At 36.7% G+C, this 19,792-nt stretch overlaps 1 protein-coding gene and 1 pseudogene across 3 annotated transcripts in view; one reads left to right on the top strand and one right to left on the bottom strand.

Moving 5' to 3' along the window:
* Positions 1-19,792, bottom strand: part of PLS3 (plastin 3) — an 85,333-nt gene that overhangs the window by 53,855 nt on the left and 11,686 nt on the right. Inside the window, exon 1 of one of the 3 annotated variants that reach the window (XM_075999394.1) lies at positions 939-1,027. The exons of the other annotated variants lie outside the window; for them this stretch is intronic. The gene's annotated coding sequence lies outside the window, so the exon portion shown is untranslated. Of the gene's footprint in view, positions 1-938; positions 1,028-19,792 lie in introns of those variants that run through there. 3 annotated transcript variants of the gene reach the window in all.
* On the top strand, positions 12,683-12,801 carry LOC142865975 (uncharacterized; annotated as a pseudogene).

Raw genomic sequence — 19,792 nt, 5'->3', positions numbered from 1 at the left:
CCTATAACTCAGAAATCACTAGATAAATCTCAATTTCAGCTTAGATTTTGAGCTAAGCAAAAAGTTTATCTTCAAGTCACTGACGTGCCTCTCACGGTGATATATACCTTGATTATATGCTCTCAAATATCGTACTTGTTAATTGAAACAACTAGATTCTTTTGTTTCATACTTCACTTTTTACTTCATAAAGGTGTACGACCAATCTGAGAGGTGACTCTTAACTCACGATATATTACATAGTTAGCTATGCTTCCCTTTGCCAGAAATATAGGCAAATAGAACTTATATGATCACCATGTGATAGAAAACCCTGGCGAATCTGAGCACCAGATATCACTATCACTGCCAAGTTACAATAACACCATCACAATTTCATCACCAATGATTTTCATGTATTTTGTAAATTGTATAAACATTAAGACAACTGTTTGACATAAGTCACTTTGCAAGAGTAAAATACCAACCTAATCATGACATGCTCTGTCTTGACAGCTACCTCAACCTGTACTTCACAGAATTTTGAAAAACCATTTAACAGAGATCAAAAGCATTTGAAATCCTGCCCCACCCCCAGCAAGATATACACGATAATTTCTATCATTTAAAATACTTTGGGGATCTAACTTAATAAATGTCTATATAGTTAGGATTTCAAAACCCATTTTAAAAAGTACAAAGTCCTTAAAACATTCCCCAGATAAGGAAAACAGAATATACATAGAACATGTTGGATTCTAAACTTCAAAAATTTCATAAAATAAATTTGATTCTACTTGTATAAATCATATTTAGAAAGTGACGCTGAATGTTTAACTACCCAAATAATAGGAATTTCAAGCCTTTTAAAGTAAATCAATGCTTAAATATTTAATACTTAAATTTAAATTTAGTAATCTAAAAGTTAGAGCCTATCATAATAATATTAAAATAGTTACCAGTCTGCAACGAGAGCAAACCTGTTTCTTTCCTTTCTCCCGGCACTAATAGAAAGAGCCTTCTCCCACGCCCAGAACGGCAATCTGGAAACCCAACATTCTTCTTACAATTGCAACTTTAGAGAGCAAGTCACAACACTTCCTGCTAGAAAAAGAGAACACCCTGACAAAAGAATGATACAATACTTACGAATCCCCTTCCTGTCAGGCCTGGCAGTATTTCGCCAAGGATTTAATAAATTCTAACTTAAACACAACATTTGGAGAAAAGTTTATTTTTTCATCTCAGCTCCGCTAAAACCATAAAAGGACTCAAGGGAATTTTAAAGTTGGTTCAGGTCAAATAGCTACAACCCATATACCTATTTAGAGTTTGAACGGTAGCCAAGTAACCTGCTTATTTTAGGACACATGGAACAGCTTCTCCCCAGTGCCCCAGTCACTCATCCATAGTCAAGTACATTACTTAGGCAGGTACATTAACTGTCTCAGGCCACGTATAGTCTCTATTATTCATTTCAATCCACCCACAACATTTACACTCCATATGCTAGGTATTGTAGCATTTATTTCAAGTATATACATTTTGTTTTCTATCGAAAATGTAATAAGCTCTTATTTGCGGCACTGGCATAGCACATAGGAACTAAGCCAAGAGTTGCTGAACTGAATAGTTTGCTAAGAGGCAGTGCGCATAGTAAAGCGTTCTGGAGCCGAATTGGGTTCAAACCCTGGCTCCACTATTTACTAACTGTGCCTATCCCTGGCCAAGTTGATTAAACTCTTCTGCCTTTTAAATTCTTCTGCTTCTATTTTCTCATCCCAGATGAAAAGAATAGTAATTCTCTCCTGTAACAGCAACTACTTTATACACATTGTTGAGAGGCTTAGATGATTTAATATGCCTCATGAATTTAGATCATAGCACATGGTAAGCACTAGGTATGTAATAACTACTCTTAATATTATTGAAGTTTGCTTTTTAACTGGTCTAGCAATCTATTCTGTGAATTGCTAAACTAAACAACTGGTTTAAAACAACAGGGTAATGGGGTAGGCTGAGGAGATCATTTCTAGACTGATACAGGGCAAGTTAATAAATCGATAAATTGAGAGGAAATGGAGCACAAAGGAAGCACCAGGGGCTTAGGAGTCTCACAGACTTAGGCTGAAGTCTGTGTGACCTTGAGCAAGTTCACTTAGCTTCTTCGAGCCCCAGATTCATATCTTTAACAATGGAGCTAATCCACATATTTCATGAGGCTGCTATTATGATGTCAGGGTCCAGCAAGGTGCTCAGTAAGTGGCAGATATTATTATAATCTGTCTGGGATAAAACATGCCTAATCCCATTTCTGCTGCTCTATCTACCTCATGAGAATGAAAGAGAGAAAATAATTTAGTCCTTCATGAATGACATAAAACAAAGTGAAGCATTTTATGATAACATGCTGGATTCTCAGGAAAAGGAGGTGACTCACAGCGCATTCACTTGTGACAAGGAAGCCTCACTGAACAGTCCCCATCGTGAGGCAGGCAGTGTTCTCCTGTCCTCATCACTGACCACCATTAGCAGATGCTGGATTACATTTTGTCTCGGAAGTCTTTCTTTTACCAATCACAAAACCAGAGAAATATCTAAAGGCAACACAGTCCAGAGGAGAAGGAATGTAACAGCAGAAGCCAGAGGACATGTTTTTCCACGTGTCTTCACTGGGGATTCATTATGTGAATGAAGCCTCTTCAACTTTCCTCAGACTCAATTTCTCCATTTGTAAAACAAGCACAGCACTGTGGGCCTGCAGCTTGTCAGGGAATATAGGACATAGGAAGTAACAACCAAGTACTTTGAGCTAAATAACTGGAAGAAAGAATATATACATACGTGTTATCATGTGTTTTCCAGAGAAAATTAGGGCATAGGCAATTGCGTTGGGTAAGAAGACAGTATCAGTGTAAGACCAGAAATGTTAGGTTTATCTCAGCCTTATCTTTCTTCAGCCATACCTGTCCCCTCAAAACATTTAGATGGGTCTGTCCCAAGTGCTACGTAACTACCCCTTTGAGATCTGTAGTATTATCATTGAGAAAATTAATGTTTTAAACATATAATGCTCGACTTTAGAAGATGACGTTCTGTTTTTGAGAAACAAGTTTAACAGGTAGTTGTAACAGTGCTACCTAAAAACTATTTCCTTGACATTCCCTTTCTGGGTCATCTGGAATGTATATGCTTTCCAGCTTTCCAAACTCAAAGACTAATCTTTGATCAGAGTGAAATCTGTCAACACCAAGTTGCTAATTTTTAAATCTCTTCGCTATAACGTAATAGAATTTATTTCAACTGCCAAACATGTAGTCAAAGTTCTAGGAATCGACAGGACCTTCAAAAATGTACACCTTCTACTTAGTAAATGCTAGGTAGGACATTTCCTAAAAGACAGTTCTACCAAATCAGTAGTTCAACCAGTTTTAGTCTGTGGCCTATTTTATAAACTTCTGTCTCATTCATCTGAAGGGTGTGTGTGGGTGTGTGGAGAGTAGGGGGGGGAGTGTATTTGTGTATGTGCATGTGTGTGCCTCTATGTGTGAATAAGATCTGGTTTTACTATGGGTAACGAACACTGGTTTGGGAAGACGGTGGCAAGGGTTGTGTAATAATTCTACAATTTTATAAGCAGGCCACAGAACGAAAACAAATTTTACACCGCATTCCAAATTCATCATGATGAATGCTAAGGAAAGCTGATGGAAACCAAGCTCTCACTCTTTCTCTCTAGATGTTACAAACAAAACCATAAAGTTAAGAGTTCACACACACGCACCTGTGGACACACCCCCCCCCAAGGTGGAAAGAAGGAAAGAGGCACACCCAAAAAACTTGCACGAGAGTTTCATATACGTATTAAGTGGAATACGCAGGCAAAACACAAGAGCTAGATATAGTATTTTTAAAGTCTCTTCCAACTTTCATCCAAACGTCATGCTTTCTACCACACCCAGTGTACTAGGTATCTTCTTTCCGTGTATGACATGTGCATTGGAGGCCTCTCCCACTGTGCTCAATGACACACCTCAGTAACACTCATCTATTTTCCTTTCATGAAACAGGATTTTACCCATATTTGTGATTTATAAAAAAGCAAACAAACAAATACATAACACTCACAGTGAGTAAAGCATCAAAGCAAAGGGATCAAACATATAAAATAGATACCAAGTTAACATGCAGAAAAACTGTTACTGTAATTTTGGACTGTACAGTAAAGTTTAGGAAATTCATACTAGGAGCAGCATTAGGTATACAAACTTCCTGTTGCATGGATGTGTCAATTTTAACAAGTAGATCTGGTTTATGTAATCGTGTATTTCATATTTGAGGAGAAAAGTTGCAAAAATATCTTAATTTCGATATTCCAAGGGATGTCTCCTCAATAGTGGTATTTACCAGCTCTTTGTGTAACAAAGTCATCAACATTTTAAAATACAATATGAGGCCTGGTAGCACTCTGGGAGGCCCAGGCAGGCGGATTGTTCAAGGTCAAGAGTTCAAAACCAGCCTGAGCAAGAGCGAGACCCCATCTCTACTAAAAATAGAAAGAAATTAATTGGCCGAGTAGAAATATATAGAAAAAATTAGCTGGGCATGGTGGTTTATGCCTGTAGTCACAGCTACTCGAGAGGCTGAGGCAGTAGGATCGCTTGAGCCCAGAAGACTGAGGTTGCTGAGAGCTAGGCTGACACCATGACACTCTAGCCCGGGCAACAGAGGAAGACTGAGTCAAAAAAAAAAGACTCTGACTAACAAAAATAAAAAATAAAATAAAATACAATATGATGTCTTATATTGTACATTAAATTATGTATTTTGTCCTAATGTACTAAAAACAAAAGGCTGAAATATATTGAAGGCAATTTTAAGTAGTCCTCCTCCCAGAATTGTCCACTAAACTACACATGGGGCAAGGAACTGATTTAAAAGACATCTGCATTCTGCTCATAGCTAATAAAACATACAAAAGAATAACTCATATGCTCTACACCTTTCTATCCTGAGTGTCTCTCTCATTCAAAAAAAGAAGGGGAATGGAGGAAGAATGCAGGGGGAGGGGTAAGGGAGGAAAATAACAACAAAAAGCCCAACTCAGAAATTCCTAAATTTTTTGGCCTCAGGACCTGAGGACTCCAAAGAGCTTGTCAATAGGTGGATTAGAGCTATCAGTGTATTTATCCTATCAGAAATTACCACTGGAAAAATTTAAAGATATTTGTTTATTTAAAAATAATAAGACCATTACATGTTACCATAATATTTTTATGAAAAATAACTATATTTTCAAAAAATGTAATAAGAGTGGAATTGTTTACGTCGTTGCAAATCACTTTAATGTTTAACTTAATACAAGACAGCTGGATTTTCATATCAGCTTCTGCATCCAATCTGTTGCAATGTGTGTTTTGGTTCCAGTGTATTAAGAAAACCTGGCCTCCCACAGTTATATTATTGCAAAAGGAAGAAGTATTTTAAAAGGCTTTCCAGATAATTATGGATATTCTTCTTTAATACTACGCCAAAACTCAAGAAATGGTTGTTTCTTAAAGGTTGGTTGCAATGTGGAATCTGATACTGTACGAATGACTTTTTCATTTTCTGTTACATTAAAATCCATTGGTCTAGCTTGAACTCAGGGCCTTTTACTCCCACCTAATTTTATAACATCATGCATTGATCATTCGGAAAAATACAGTTTCACTGAGTTATGTAGGTCTTCCGACACTTCATTATACAGTATCTAAAACAAATCACTTTCATTAATTACACCGCTGATTTCATTAGAAAAGTCGAAGTATTGAGTACTGAGAAGATATCACTGGCCAATGCAACTTTTCAAAAATCTTTGCTAATGTTATCACTGGCAAACTCACAGTTGTTTTCCTTGCAGTGGTAGACACACTTGGTTCATTTTTGATAAAATATCTGCCAAATACTCAGGTCTGAATAACCAGGTTAATTCAATATTTCAAGTAAAAACAATTTTCTATTTCTCAAAAGGCAGTACTTTTCCTCAAGACAGCCATTGTATATCCATATGCAGCAGAAATGCTTTATAGGTACGTCCCATCTCATCACACAGAATATTAAAAAGGTGCACACTCAAGAGTTGAGATTTAATAAAATTATTTTTTCCTGCTTCATTCAAGGACATTCGTGAATAAAATGCATGTTGTTGTTTTTTTTCTAAAGGGGACAGTATGGTGTTCAAGAATACGATGACTATTAATATAATGTAGTGCCACTGTCTTGATTCTTGGTAAGACACCAGCAGCTTTTTACCCACTATTGGTTATGCACCATCAGTGCAAATATCAACACAGTGAAAAAGCAAATAACATTTTAGTGTTATCGTGAAAGTAATTTTGACCCCAAGAGTCCATGTGCCACACTTTTTGGAGAACTGGTGCATTATTTAGTAGTATTTTTGAAGGAGCCATCCAATTTTAGTGATAAAAAAACCCCCATAAGTTACAAAGGTTTTAACAAGAATTTCTAAACTGAGAATAAAATCATCATGAAATTGCATACCTCAGTTTTAACCTGAGTTCTATGCTGCTGAACTGTGAAGAGAAAAACCATTTCATTAATATTAATTCTGAGGGGACCCATCTACGTATTATCTGCTCCAGAGCACATTTTGCTAAATCGGGTTCATGTCCAAAAGACATGACTTTATCATGACAGTGTAGCTTAGAAACTTTCAATAATTTTTAAGAAAAGATTAAGAAAGGAACAGTATTTGTTACAAAATGACTTAACATCCAGCTCATATATACCAAATAGGATTTTTCTTCTGATAAGCAGGAAGAATTTCCTTCTTCAGCATAAAGAAGCACAGAAAGGGTTTGAAAATAAAACTTTACATGAAATGCAAAAGTTGTTACTATCTTAAAATATTAAAAATATTAAAAACAGGCCGGGCGTGGTGGCTCACGCCTGTAATCCTAGCACTTTGGGAGGCCGAGGCGGGCGGATTGCTCAAGGTCAGGAGTTCGAAACCAGCCTGAGAGAGACCCCGTCTCTACCAAAAATAGAAATAAATTAATAGACCAACTAAAAATATATATACAAAAAATAATTAGCCGGGCATGGTGGCGCATGCCTGTAGTCCCAGCTACTCGGGAGGCTGAGGCAGGAGGATCGCTGAGCCCCGGAGATTGAGGTTGCTGTGAGCCAGGCTGACGGCACTCACTCTAGCCTGGGCAACAAAGTGAGACTCTGTTTCAAAAAAAAAAAAAAATATTAAAAACAAAGTCTACTGTAGTCTATGGGTAAAATGTTATATGAATTGTTTTAAAGCAAATCTCAAACAAATAAGGAAGAAGGGGAGTGGAAAGATGAAATAAGAACATCAAATATCGATAATTGTTAAAGCTGGGGGGTCCGTTATGCCATTTTACACTGTGTGTTTGAACATTTCCATAAAAATGGGCTTTTAAAAATTCTGCCTGCATATATTTTGGAAAGCAAAACTAAAATTCCTGGCTCACATTCATTCAATAGACAAATACTGATTGAGTATCCACTTTGAAAAAAGGCACTATACCAAATAGGTATCAGGAAACATAAGGATTTATGAAACATGCTTTTCATATCCTGAAGGGGCTCAGAGTAGCTGTGTCCATATATGTAATCAATTCCCTAAAATGGGTATAATGCCTCCATTATGACCTGTCTAATGGATATTTACTTACATTATTACAAAGTACAATTTGAGCCAGTTGGATTGCAAATCACTATAATGCAATTTTAAGAAAAAAAGGAAAATAGTATAAGAAAACACAAAAAGGAAACTTAAACAAGAAATGAGACTCTCCCTGGTTTTCCTCTATAAAAGGAAACGAACAAGAGATGTGAGCAAATATGGGCATGACCACATAATTTTTCCACCACAACCCATCATCTTATTTCACTTCAAGACAGGAACCATCATGTCATCTCCTTTGAGTCAGCTCTTGTACTACTCACATAGGCAAAAATAACTGAGCAACACATTCATTTTCCATGGTGAACATTAAATACATTTAAGTGTCCTATAATTTTTCAAATGACAGAAGGTACTTTCACAAATGCCATGACTTTACATTAATTTCCAGGACTAATATGTCCTTTCATCACCACCCCCATACAAATTAAGCCTATCTTCAATAAGAAATCCACAAGTTAAACTGGTAATAGTCCTCAGTTACTCAAGTGGTTTACGTATAACACTGATAAACAAAAAATAAAAATGAGCATCAAGAAAGAAAATATTTACTTTAGTTATTAGCTTCTAGCTTCTTGCCCTATATTCTAAATAAATTGTCATTTTTCCCTATTCAAACTTCAGATATGTGCATTCTCAAAACTCATTCAGCAGCAGTCTTTAAAAGCTGCAATATAGTATTAAATAATTTTAAATTGCTCTACTACTCTTTTAATATTTAATATTTATTAAGCTGTATGAGGGTAGAGATTTTCTTGTCCATTTTGTTCAGCAATCTAATTTTAGTGTCTAGAACAGTGCTTGGCATCCAGTAGGCACTCAGCAAATATTTATTAAATGAATGCATGCTGTGGGAGGGGTGTGGGTGATGAGAAATAACTTAATGGGTACAATATACATTATTTCAGTGATGGATATACTAAAAGCCCAGACTTTACCTCTAAGCAATATATCCATGTAACAAAAGGGGCACTTGAATCCCTTAAATTTATACCAAAGAAGGAAGGAAAGGAAGAAGAAAGAAACTTGCCATAATAAATTTTTTAAAAAATGAATGTATGTTGATGATGTTGCATCCCAAAGGAATCAAACGCATTGTCATTTGCTATAGTGGTTTATTACATAATGAAGAATAAACTTTAAAGCATTTGTCTTTTGAATGCAGAGCAAATAAATAAAGATAAAAGGCATTTACTCTTGTCTCATTGGCTAACTCTATAGAATAGGATAATTGCTGAGAGCTAATCTGGCCAAACAGATGGTAGGTTACATCTTCTAATGACACCAAATCTGTGATCATATTTGGCAGTTGAAATTACTTTCTAAATTCTGCATCTTTAGAAAATAAAGACATTTCAGAGAAAAAAAAAAGTGCAAAGTATAAAAAACCCTCTATGTATTGAGTGTTTCCTCAAACTTGCCACACACAAAAAATTAAATAAAAAAAAACAACTCACTTAGCTGTCAAGACATCACTGCTTTAGCTTTCCAAACTTTAAAACAACTATTTTTGACCTCATAAGGAATAACAAAACCTTCAAAAGAAAAGAGCTGCTTTAGCATTTCCTCCCAGCCTGCCCTAGTCCAAGATTAACCTTGTCAGTTCTTAGGAAGACATATAAAACCCCCTTTAAATGACTAATTCAGATGAAGTGGTAACATGAAGCCATGGCTTACAAGAAGCCGGGTTTCTACTTGTTACCAGATGTTGCCATCACTTCAAAGTGTTAAATGCATCCATGAAGAGTTTCAGATATATTTGTATGTGAAGTATTTTCTGACTTCTGCTATTATTGTGGAGACACGTTCACAGAGAAAATTGTTGCCTCGATGTCTAATAAAACATCCTTAAGATTGCCAGTGTTCGCTTTGAGAACTACCCAGTACTCTATGTCAGTTTAATTTGCCTGTATAATTCTTGTAAGCACATTATGTATACTTTCAAAACACAATAGAAATTAATTCCATTTCATTGGGAGTTTGCCATGAACAGCCTGCTTTGTATTTTTTTAATATTCTGGGGGACCTTTCACAAAAAGGCCCAAATGAAAAATCCAAATTTCTGTGTGTATATACTTTTGGAATTACTTTTTCAAACAAGTAAACAGTCCCCAGCTTTACATAAAGTTTAGGGTTCCTTTGCCAGGTATAATTCAACAATTCCATTATGCTTTCCATTTCTAACCACTTTTGTCTGGTTCATTTTTTTGGTTATGTTGCCATTAAGGTTTTATTAGCTTAATTTAATTTTTTTAAATCTCCAGAGAGAGTTTAATTCAGCAACAATGGTTGCTATTTTGTACACATAATGGTCATTGTTAGGTTTGGCCCAGAACAGTCCTGAACACAATGTAGATTTATCCTTAAGATTGGCTGCAAAAATAGCATGGTCTCATAAATGGGTTATACACCCTTACCATTCAAATGTATGGGAGATGGCCTACAAAATTTATTTATTCTTGCTGAGATGCCTTAATTGTATTTCTCAGAGGATGGAGTTGAATCCATAAACATAACACTATGTTGTCTCTGATTACTAGAGACTGGATTGTAACTGACCAGTATTGCTTGTTTGGTGTTTTATTTGGCAATCTGTTACCGGGTACAGCTAAAAAGTCTCATTATAATGAATTCTACCACAAGTCAAAAGGCTTTTGTGGTCTCTACTTGCTAAAAATCATATTGCTAGCAAAAAGTGACCCACATAGGAGTAACCAATCTCTTCCCTCTCCCAGCTTATTACCTCAGAAATTGGCTAAAGCCATTAACATAGTTCTTTTGATGAGGTAGCTTTTCTGGGTTCACCAGCTCTAAGAATTCACTGCTTTAGAGAATGAGCTTTTTAAAAGTCTCTTATTGGACCAAATAAATGCAAAAATGCAGATAAATTATATGTGAACAAAGAAATTTCGATATCTGTTTATTATGAATCCCATTATATTGCAATCTTCTTTAAATTACACTTTTTTAAATTGCAGTTTTGCTGCAGCTGTGACAAATCACTGGTAGGAGTGGTGATAAACTTCACTGTAATGATAATACTATGAGCCATATACTATAAGTTAGGCAAGTTTTCATTTACAAAATTCTGCGAGGTGTATTTAGGGTAGTACATTTTGGACTGTGATTTTCAAATTCCTGCTAAGTCTACCCACTTAATCCCATATTCATAATGTTATAGGCCCCAGTGATATATTTTATTAAAGCAATAAAAGCCAATTTAGAATATAAACAGGATGGGGAAAAGAATCAGAAGGTTTTGTTTTGTGCCTCCCACCCTGAATCAGTTAGCAGACAGAAGAGTGGAAAGGCTTTATCTTGAGAAAGTGAGACAGAAATGAAAGCATGAGCTCATTCTATTTTCCCTCACCCAAAAGCAACAAGGTGACATTTTCTCTTCAGTTCTTCTTCAGCCCTAATGGGTTTGACAGCTTCCTGCATTTTTAAAAAAAAAAACATCTAACAGTAAATTTCTGAGTGTTCTTTTAAATCAAGAGGTTTATCAGATGCTTTTTGTATTTTTTATGATTTTATTTTGCAAAGCTGGGCGCAGTGGCTTACGCCTGTAATCCCAGCATTTTGGGAGGCCGAGGTAGGAAGATTGATTTGAGGCCAGGAGTTCAAGACTAGCCTGAGCAACAAAGCAAGGCCTCATCTCTACAAAAAACAAAAAACAATTAGCCAGGTGTGGTGGTGTGAACCTGTAGTCCTAGCTACTCAGGAGGCTGAGGCAGAAGGATCTCTTGAGCCCAGGACTTTGAGGTTACACTGAGGTAGGACTGGGCTGTTGCACTCCAGCCTGAGTGACAAAGTGAGACTCTGTCTCTATAAAAAAGATTGTATTTTGCAGAATCAATGATGAAAGCATGAGAATACACATTTTTATTTAAAAACTTCAATTTACTTCATGAATAACAAACACATCCCAAATTCTAATACCCTAAATCTCAATGCATTAGTAACATATTCCATTTCAGTATTTGGGGACATAAATGTGTTTGAGAGAACAGAAGAGGTAAACCATACTTTCCATAAGGCAGAACAATAGCTTTAGGAATCTTATTAACAGTCTTATAAATCAAATGGGTAGACATGCAACTTATATCTGAAGAGAAACTGCTAATTAACATTCCTTCAATGATTGGAAAATCGTAAAAATAAGTATTTCTTTAGAAAATAAGAACACTAGCATTAGCTCTAGAAGAAACCGAATTGTTTTCCTTAATGGAATTACCATTCTAACTTTATTAACATTACATAAGCAATCTCAAAAATCTAATTCATTAATGCAATTCTTCTCAAAATCCTAGAACAGATTTTTGTAGTTATAGGCAAGCTTTCCCTAAAAATTTACATGGAAATAAACAAGCCTTAGAACAGCTCAAACATATTGAAAAATAAGGTGAATGGAATAACTCTACCTCATGTTAAGTCCTACTGTGTAACTACAGTAATCAGGATGGTGCACAATATTGGCAGAGCAACAGACACACAGAATGGAACAGAACAGGGAACCGAGAAATAGACTTTAGACTTACACAAATATATTCAATTGGTTTTTGACAAAGGTGCAAAAAGGCAAGTCAATGGAGGAAGGGTGTTGGAACAATTGGATAACTAAAGGACCAAAATACAAAAAAACAAAACCAAAAAAACCCGTCAAGCTAAATCTCACACCTTACACTAAAATTAACTCGAAATAGATCACAAACCTAAATGTAAAACGTAACACCATAAAACTTTAGGAGGGGAGAAAAAGAAGTTCTTCAGGAACCAGATTTGGTGAAGAGTTCTTAGATATGATGCCAAAAAAATAATCCATAAAAGGAAACATTGATAAATTGGGCCTCATCAAAATAAATAATTTCATTCTGTGAAAGGTACTATTCAGAGGATGAAAACATAAGCTACAGACTAAGAGAAAATATTTGTATACTATGTGTCTGACAAAGGATTAGAATCCAGAATATATAAAGAACTGTCCTCTATGGCCATACCACCCTGAATATGCCCCATCTCATCTAATCTCGAAAGCTAAGCAGTGTCGGGCCTGGTTAGTACTTGGATGGGAGACTGCCTGGGAATACCAAGTGCTATAGGCCTTTTTTAAAAAAATAAGAAATAGAGTCAAAAAATTATTTTTTCATAATATATATTATTAAAAAAAGACCTCTCAGAACTCAACAGTAGGGCCAGGCGCAGTGGCTCATGCCTAGCACTCTGGGAGGCTGAGGCAAGAAGATAGCTTGAAGTCAGGAGTTCGAGACCAGCCTGAGCAAGAGCAAGACCCTGTCTCTACTAAAAATAGAAACAAATTAATTAGCCAACCAAAAACATATAGAAAAAATTAGGAGAGAAATGGTGGGACATGCCTGTAGTCCCAGCTACTCAAGAAGCTGAGGCAGAAGGATCGCTTAAATCCAGGATTTTGAGATTGCTGTGAGCTAGGCTGATGCCACGGCACTCTAGCCAGGGCAACAGAATGAGACTCTGTCTCAAAAAAAAAAACAACAAAAAAAAAAAAACAAAAAAACCTCCACAGTAAAAAATTCCAATTAGAAAATGGGCAAAAGCCTTGAACAGACATTTCACTGAAGAGGAAATACAGATGGGAAAAAATATGTTCAATATCATTAGCCATTAGGGAAATGGAAAATAAGACTAGAGCTATCACTGTATACCTACCTATCAGAATGGCTAAAATAAAAAAGTGACACCACCAAATGCTATCAGGTGAAGAGTGGCCTTACTACCATGTTTCCCCAAAAATAAGACCTACTCATAAAATAAGCCCTCGAAGGATTTCTAAGCATTTGAGCAATATAAGCCCTAACCTGAAAATAAGACCTAGTGATGGGCGTGGCTACGCAGCGTGTCTGCACAACCCATGCATTTCCTCGCAGAGCGGTAAAGAAGCTGAGTAGCCCTTCTCATCTGCCCCATCGTGACAGCTACTGTCCTAGAGGTGACTGGAAGGGTGCGGGCAACCCCACCAACAAGGTCGCCTCCCCCTGTCAGGTCCCGGCCATCCTGTGCGTGCTGCAAGCTGAGGCTTTGAGGGGAAAGTCTCCTCAGTGAAGTGAGGAGCAGGACACTCTGCGTTAGGTATTGTGTGTCCCCAGGAGGAAGAAGGAAAGCCGTGGCTGCCATTTTACTATGATGATGTTCCAGAAGAAGACTACTTAACTATATTTGAATTAATGTAGATTGTTGTACCATACTTAAAAAAAAAACACATCCCCTGAAAATAAGGCCTACGGTATCTTCTTGAGGAAAAATAAATATAAGGCCTTGTCTTATTTTGGGGGAAACAGGGTAATAAACTATCAAACAGAAGGTAAGAGAAATAAACTCACAACACATAATTGCTCCTTTGAAAAGAAAACTCAGAACACAGATACCCTCTTTGTTTTGTTTAATTAAAATACCTGTGGCCTAACTCGTTATCTCTAAGAGTTTTGTTTGCTCAGCCTTGAAGAGCCCTAGGCAGACAGTAGGAGTGTGAACTCTCTGCCTCAATTCCTCCCAGGACCAGATTTTAAGGACCTTTCATAAGCTGACCTGACAGAGAAAAGAGACAAAAAGTAATTTAAAAAAATCTGCAACAGCTTTGTTGCTTCTTCTGTTATCAGTCTGCTACAGCAGAGGGGGAAAAAGCCATCTTTACCCTTTATTTAAAAGCACTAAGCCACTTGGTCTCACTGCCCACACTTCCTTCTTTCCTCTGTGTGCCATGGCCATTCCCTCCTTCTCTCTCTTTTTCCTTCTTTTTTTCTCAGGAAAATAAAAACTTCGTACTTTTTTCTATCCTAAACTTTGTGTGAGAACTCTTTCTCCTCCCACTGTGAGCACCTAGTGAATTTCCACCCTTTCAGCAAGAATGTAGAAAAATTGGATCATTCATACATTGCTGGTAGAAGCACAAAATGGTATGGTCATTCTGGAAAAACATTTTGGCAATTTCTTATAAAACTAAACATACAACTCCCATACAATCCAGAATTGCCCTCTTTGGGCATTAATCCCAGAGAAGTGGAAACTTACATTCACACAAACACCTGTATACAACTGTTTATAGCAGCTTTACTTGTGATAGCTAAAAAACTGGAAATGGCTGAGATGTCCTTCAATAGGTGGTTATAGAAAAAGAGTGGTACATCCACACCATGGAATATTATGCAGCAATGAATAACAACAAGGTATTGATATACTCGACTTAGATGAATTTTCAGAGAATTATGCTCAGTGAAAAAAGCCAATCCCCAAAGGTTACAAACTATATGATTCCATTTATATAATTATTTATTTATTTTTTTTTTGAGACAGAGTCTCACTTTGTTGCCCAGGCTAGAGTGAGTGCCGTGGCATCAGCCTAGATCACAGCAACCTCAAACTCCTGGGCTCACGCAATCCTGCGTCAGCCTCCCGAGTAGCTGGGACTACAAGCATGCGCCACCATGCCTGGCTAATTATTTCTATATATATTAGTTGGCCAATTAATTTCTTTCTATTTATAGTAGAGACAGGGTCTCGCTCTTGCTCAGGCTGGTTTTGAACTCCTGACCTCAAGCAATCCGCCCGCCTAGGCCTCCCAGAGTGCTAGGATTACAGGCATGAGCCACCGCGCCCGGCCTATATAATTATTTTTTAAATGACAAAATTATAGAAATGGAGAACAGATTAGTGGTTTCCAGGGGGCAGGAATGAGGGTGGGGGAAGGCAGGAAGTGTGTGCTGTTATCAAAGAGCAACAAAAGGATTCTAGTGGTGATGAAACTGTTTTGCATCTTGTCTGTATCAATGTCAACATCTTGGTTTTGATATTGGACTATGGTTTTGCAAGAGGTTAGCATTAGGGGAAAATGGGTAAAGGGTACGCAGGATTTCCCTGTGCCATTTCTTACAACTATGTGTCAATCTACAATTTAAAAGTGTAATTATAAAATCTAATTCAGAATTAAACATAGAATATAGTATAATTAAATGAATAGGGAAAAGGGAAGAAAATTTACTTGCATTAATTCCATATCCTGTTTTAAACATCATTCCCATTAATCTTTCCAAAACATTATTGACATAACTACTGATACAATATTCTCAGCATATATACTCAATTCTTGATTCCACTAGAGTGTTTGATCTGGATAAAAGGTATTTTGTTTTGTTCAATACTAAAATAAAAAGAAGCTGACATAAAGGAGAATTTCAGGGCTAAAACCCATCAATGCATGATGATTTATTTAGGTAGCTGTTATTAGAAATATTTTTATTTGTTCAAGTGACACTTCTCCTCAGATATTCATATGGGTAACCCCTTGATTTCCTACATGTCTTGCCTGAAATATCTCTAAGTGACACTTCTGTGACTACATGATTTAAAATAGCAGTGCCCTCCTTCTCACTACCTATACTGTTTAATCCTGCTTTAATTTCCTCCATACACATTATCATCTAATATACTAAATCATTGTTTATTTTCTATTTCCTTCCTAGTAGGATATAAGTTTCATAAGAGTGGTGATTTAGTTTGTTTCATTCACAGCTATATTCTCCAGTGCCTAGAAAAATACCTGACAGTGCTCAGTATGTAAGGTGCTCAGTATGTAAGGTGCTCAGTATGTAAGGTGCTCAGTATGTAAGGTGCTCAGTATGTAAGGTGCTCAGTATGTACGTAAGTGAAAGAACAAATGAACCAAATGGAAATTTTTTTCTCAGTGAGGAGCAATACAGAGGGGAAAGACTGACTCTCTGAGAATGATAAAATACAGTTTGGAAGAAATCAGTAATGATAAACCCTATAATATATATTCAATATATTGGAATTAAAGTTTTCAAAATTTTTTGGATGTACTATAATATTGGAAACTCTTTAAGACCAGTAATTACAACTGCAGTTTTGTTGGCATCTGAGTACTTTGGATTGAACGTGTATGCCTTAGAAACAATAGTTCACCAGTGTACAACTATTGCTAATGCACTTCCATTAGCTAGGGAAAATCTGGTCAGACTTAAAAGCTTTAGTTATAGGTGATGAGTGTTTCAGAGTTCATGGTAACTTTAATGACATAGCATCTGCCATTTTGTTAACATCTGAAGGAAAATACCAGTTAGTATTTTGTATTCTGAAAGAAAATACCAACTGATATAGGGAGGAAGAGGCACTACTATTAAACAAAGTTGGCCCCTAGATGTGGTGGTTAATTGTATAGTGAGAAAAGTCATGGATTATGGTCACTACTAAATCCACTACTGATCTCCTCGACCACCCTAAGCTGGGGCAAGTCAAAATCAGACGGATTGCTTTGTCTGTAAAAACAGTAGCTGGATTAGACTCAGCTCTTCAAACGATGGCATGCCAGGCACATTGTTAATCATTAACAAAAACTTGTTAAATGAATTAAGTAATTATATGGGAAGTTCTAAATGGGACTGTAGGAAACTGTGTCTTTTCTTTACTGAATTCCAGGCCTCCTGTCTCAGGGAAGTCTATCCTTTCCCAAAGGGTCTGCAAAGTGCCCACAAGAGTAAGGAGACTGGGTCCAGGAGTTTCTGTGGGATGAATCTAGATTAACGGCAGAGTAAGTTTCTAGGGCTCCTTAGGTATTTTGTGCTGATGTCATGTAGGTAGATATGCGGGTCAAGGGTGCTTAAGAGAAAAGCTCTGACCTGAAATTGAAGATGATTCTTTTTATCATCCTTTGATAATCCCTCATTCTCATATTTGCCTTTAAAAAGTCAAAAGGTAAAGATTCCTTCAAAGTTAATGCCACAATTCCTAAACGTAAAACACCAAATTCTACTTTTCAAATTGAATATATTTCATATTTGAAAAATAAATATAAAAATAAATAGATGTACTCAATAATGTTTTAAGTTAGCAGTGTGTGGTGGCTCACACCTATCACAGCCTCCTAGTACTTTGGGCGGCTGAGGCGGGAGGATAATTTGAGGCCAAGAGTTTGAGAACAGCCTGATCAGGAGTGAGAACCTGTCTCTATCAAAAATAGAAAAATTTGCTCGGGTGTGGTGGTGCCCACCTGTAGTCCCAGCTACTTGAGAGGCTGAGACAGGAAGATTGCTTGAGCCCAGGAGTTGGAGGTTGCAGTGAGCTATGATGACACCACCACACTCTACCCAGGGCAACAGAGCGAGACCTTGTCACAAGAAAAAAAGAAAGAATACTGCTTTAAGTTGATTATAACCATTGTGTTTCAAAGCATTTATCCTTTATTTCTGCACTCCTTAATACTGCTTGCCTTTGTTCCTTACAGTAGTGTTCAAAAAACGTGATTAAACAAAAATGTTTTTAGCAGAATTTTGTAAACATCTACTACACAAGTTTTAGAAAAAATGATGCTACAATTTTTATGGGCTTTCCATTATTTAATTAAAATATTACAAAGGAAGAAGTTATTGGAATCAAATTGGTGATAATAAGCCAATAACCATCAGGCAAGAAAAAATAGCTAAAATTAAACAGAAAAATCAGTATTAGTCAGAATCAAACCAAGGATTTACATTAATAGCAGAGTAGTAATAAATGAAATGCTATCTTGTCATTACCATCTCTATCTAAATCATTAGCTGACATGTGGTTAGACACTTAATGTTGACATGTCCTAGTATTCATAATAGTCAAAACGCAGAAACAACCCAAAGGTCCATCAATGGACAAATGGATAAACAAAATGCGGTATATATCTGTGGAATGGAATATGGAATATTATGCAGCCATAAAAAGGAACGAAATACTGATACCTGCTACAATGTGTGTGAACCTTGAATATGACAGAAGCTGGTCATAAAAGACCACCTAGTATATTACTCCATTTATATGTAATATCCAGAATAGGGAACTCTATGGAGACAGAAAATACATTAGTAGTTGCTTAGGGATGGCAAGCTGAGGAAAGTGATAGCTAAAGAGTATGGAGTTTCTTCCTGAAGGAATGAAAATGTAACTATTTCTATGAACAAATTTTAATGACCCCTGTATGTTTTTATAATCATCTCCCTCTCATGATTTCAATTCTCAGGACAGTAGGGCATGATGACCAGAATCTTGAAACTTCTAACTAACTACTTGACCTTTCTGAGTTGTTTCCCAGAAATGGTGGCATTTCTGCAAGACAAGGTGCTGAGATTTTGAAGGCCCCTGGGCAGACTTGCTGACTCCCAGGCTGCGTATGTCCCATACAACCTGCCCCATGGCAGGTAGCCCCTCCTGTAATCTCTATTAGTTGAGGAGCTTAATTGAAGGCTGATTCCCTATTTGCATTTAAAAAATTCCTTTCTTCCTTGGCAATCATCATTGTCTCAATAATTGGCTCTTTGTGTGGCAAACAGATGGACCTAGGCCGAAACCCCTTTGTGGTTTCTACAACAAAAATGTTTGAAAATTGACTGTGGTGGTCTTTGCACATATCTGTGAATATACTCGAATCTATTGAACTATACACTTTAGATGGTGTGGTATGTTAATTGTATCTCAATAAAGTGGCTAAAAAGTAGAATATTAATTTCCTCTTTGATTCTAAAGTTAAGCAGTTCTCACAACAAAAGCCCTATCCATAACATTCACTCATAACCATTCATTAAAAATAACTAAAAGGGCCAGGTACTGTGGCGGTAGCATCGCATGAGGGCAGGACTTGGAGACCAGCTTGGGCAACATAGTGAGATGCTGCCTCTACAAAAAGTTTAAAAAGTAGCCAGGCATGGTGGTGTGCACCTGTAGTCTCAGCTCCTCAGGAGGCTGAGGCAGGAGGATCGCTTGAGCCCAGGAGAAGGAGGTTGCAGTGAGGTAAGATCATACCACTGAACTGTAGCCTGGGTGACAGTGCGAGACACTCTCTAAAAAATTTTAAAAAGAAAAAAATAAGAAGAAATTTACTTAGTCTTCTTATAGGCTCGAATCACGATGTATTTAATTTTATTCAATGTAATTCATAAGTTACTGCTTTGTTGATTATTAGGTTTTCCCAATTGAATTGTTATCACCAAAGACCATTTCATGGCTATCTGTTTTTCACTCTTTTTTTTTTTTTTTTTTTTGAGACAGAGTCTCACTTTGTTGTCCAGGCTAGAGTGAGTG

Source organism: Microcebus murinus, chromosome X, assembly GCF_040939455.1.
Source record: "Microcebus murinus isolate Inina chromosome X, M.murinus_Inina_mat1.0, whole genome shotgun sequence".
Lineage (NCBI taxonomy): Eukaryota > Metazoa > Chordata > Mammalia > Primates > Cheirogaleidae > Microcebus > Microcebus murinus.
This window is presented reverse-complemented; position numbering and strand designations above follow the sequence as displayed.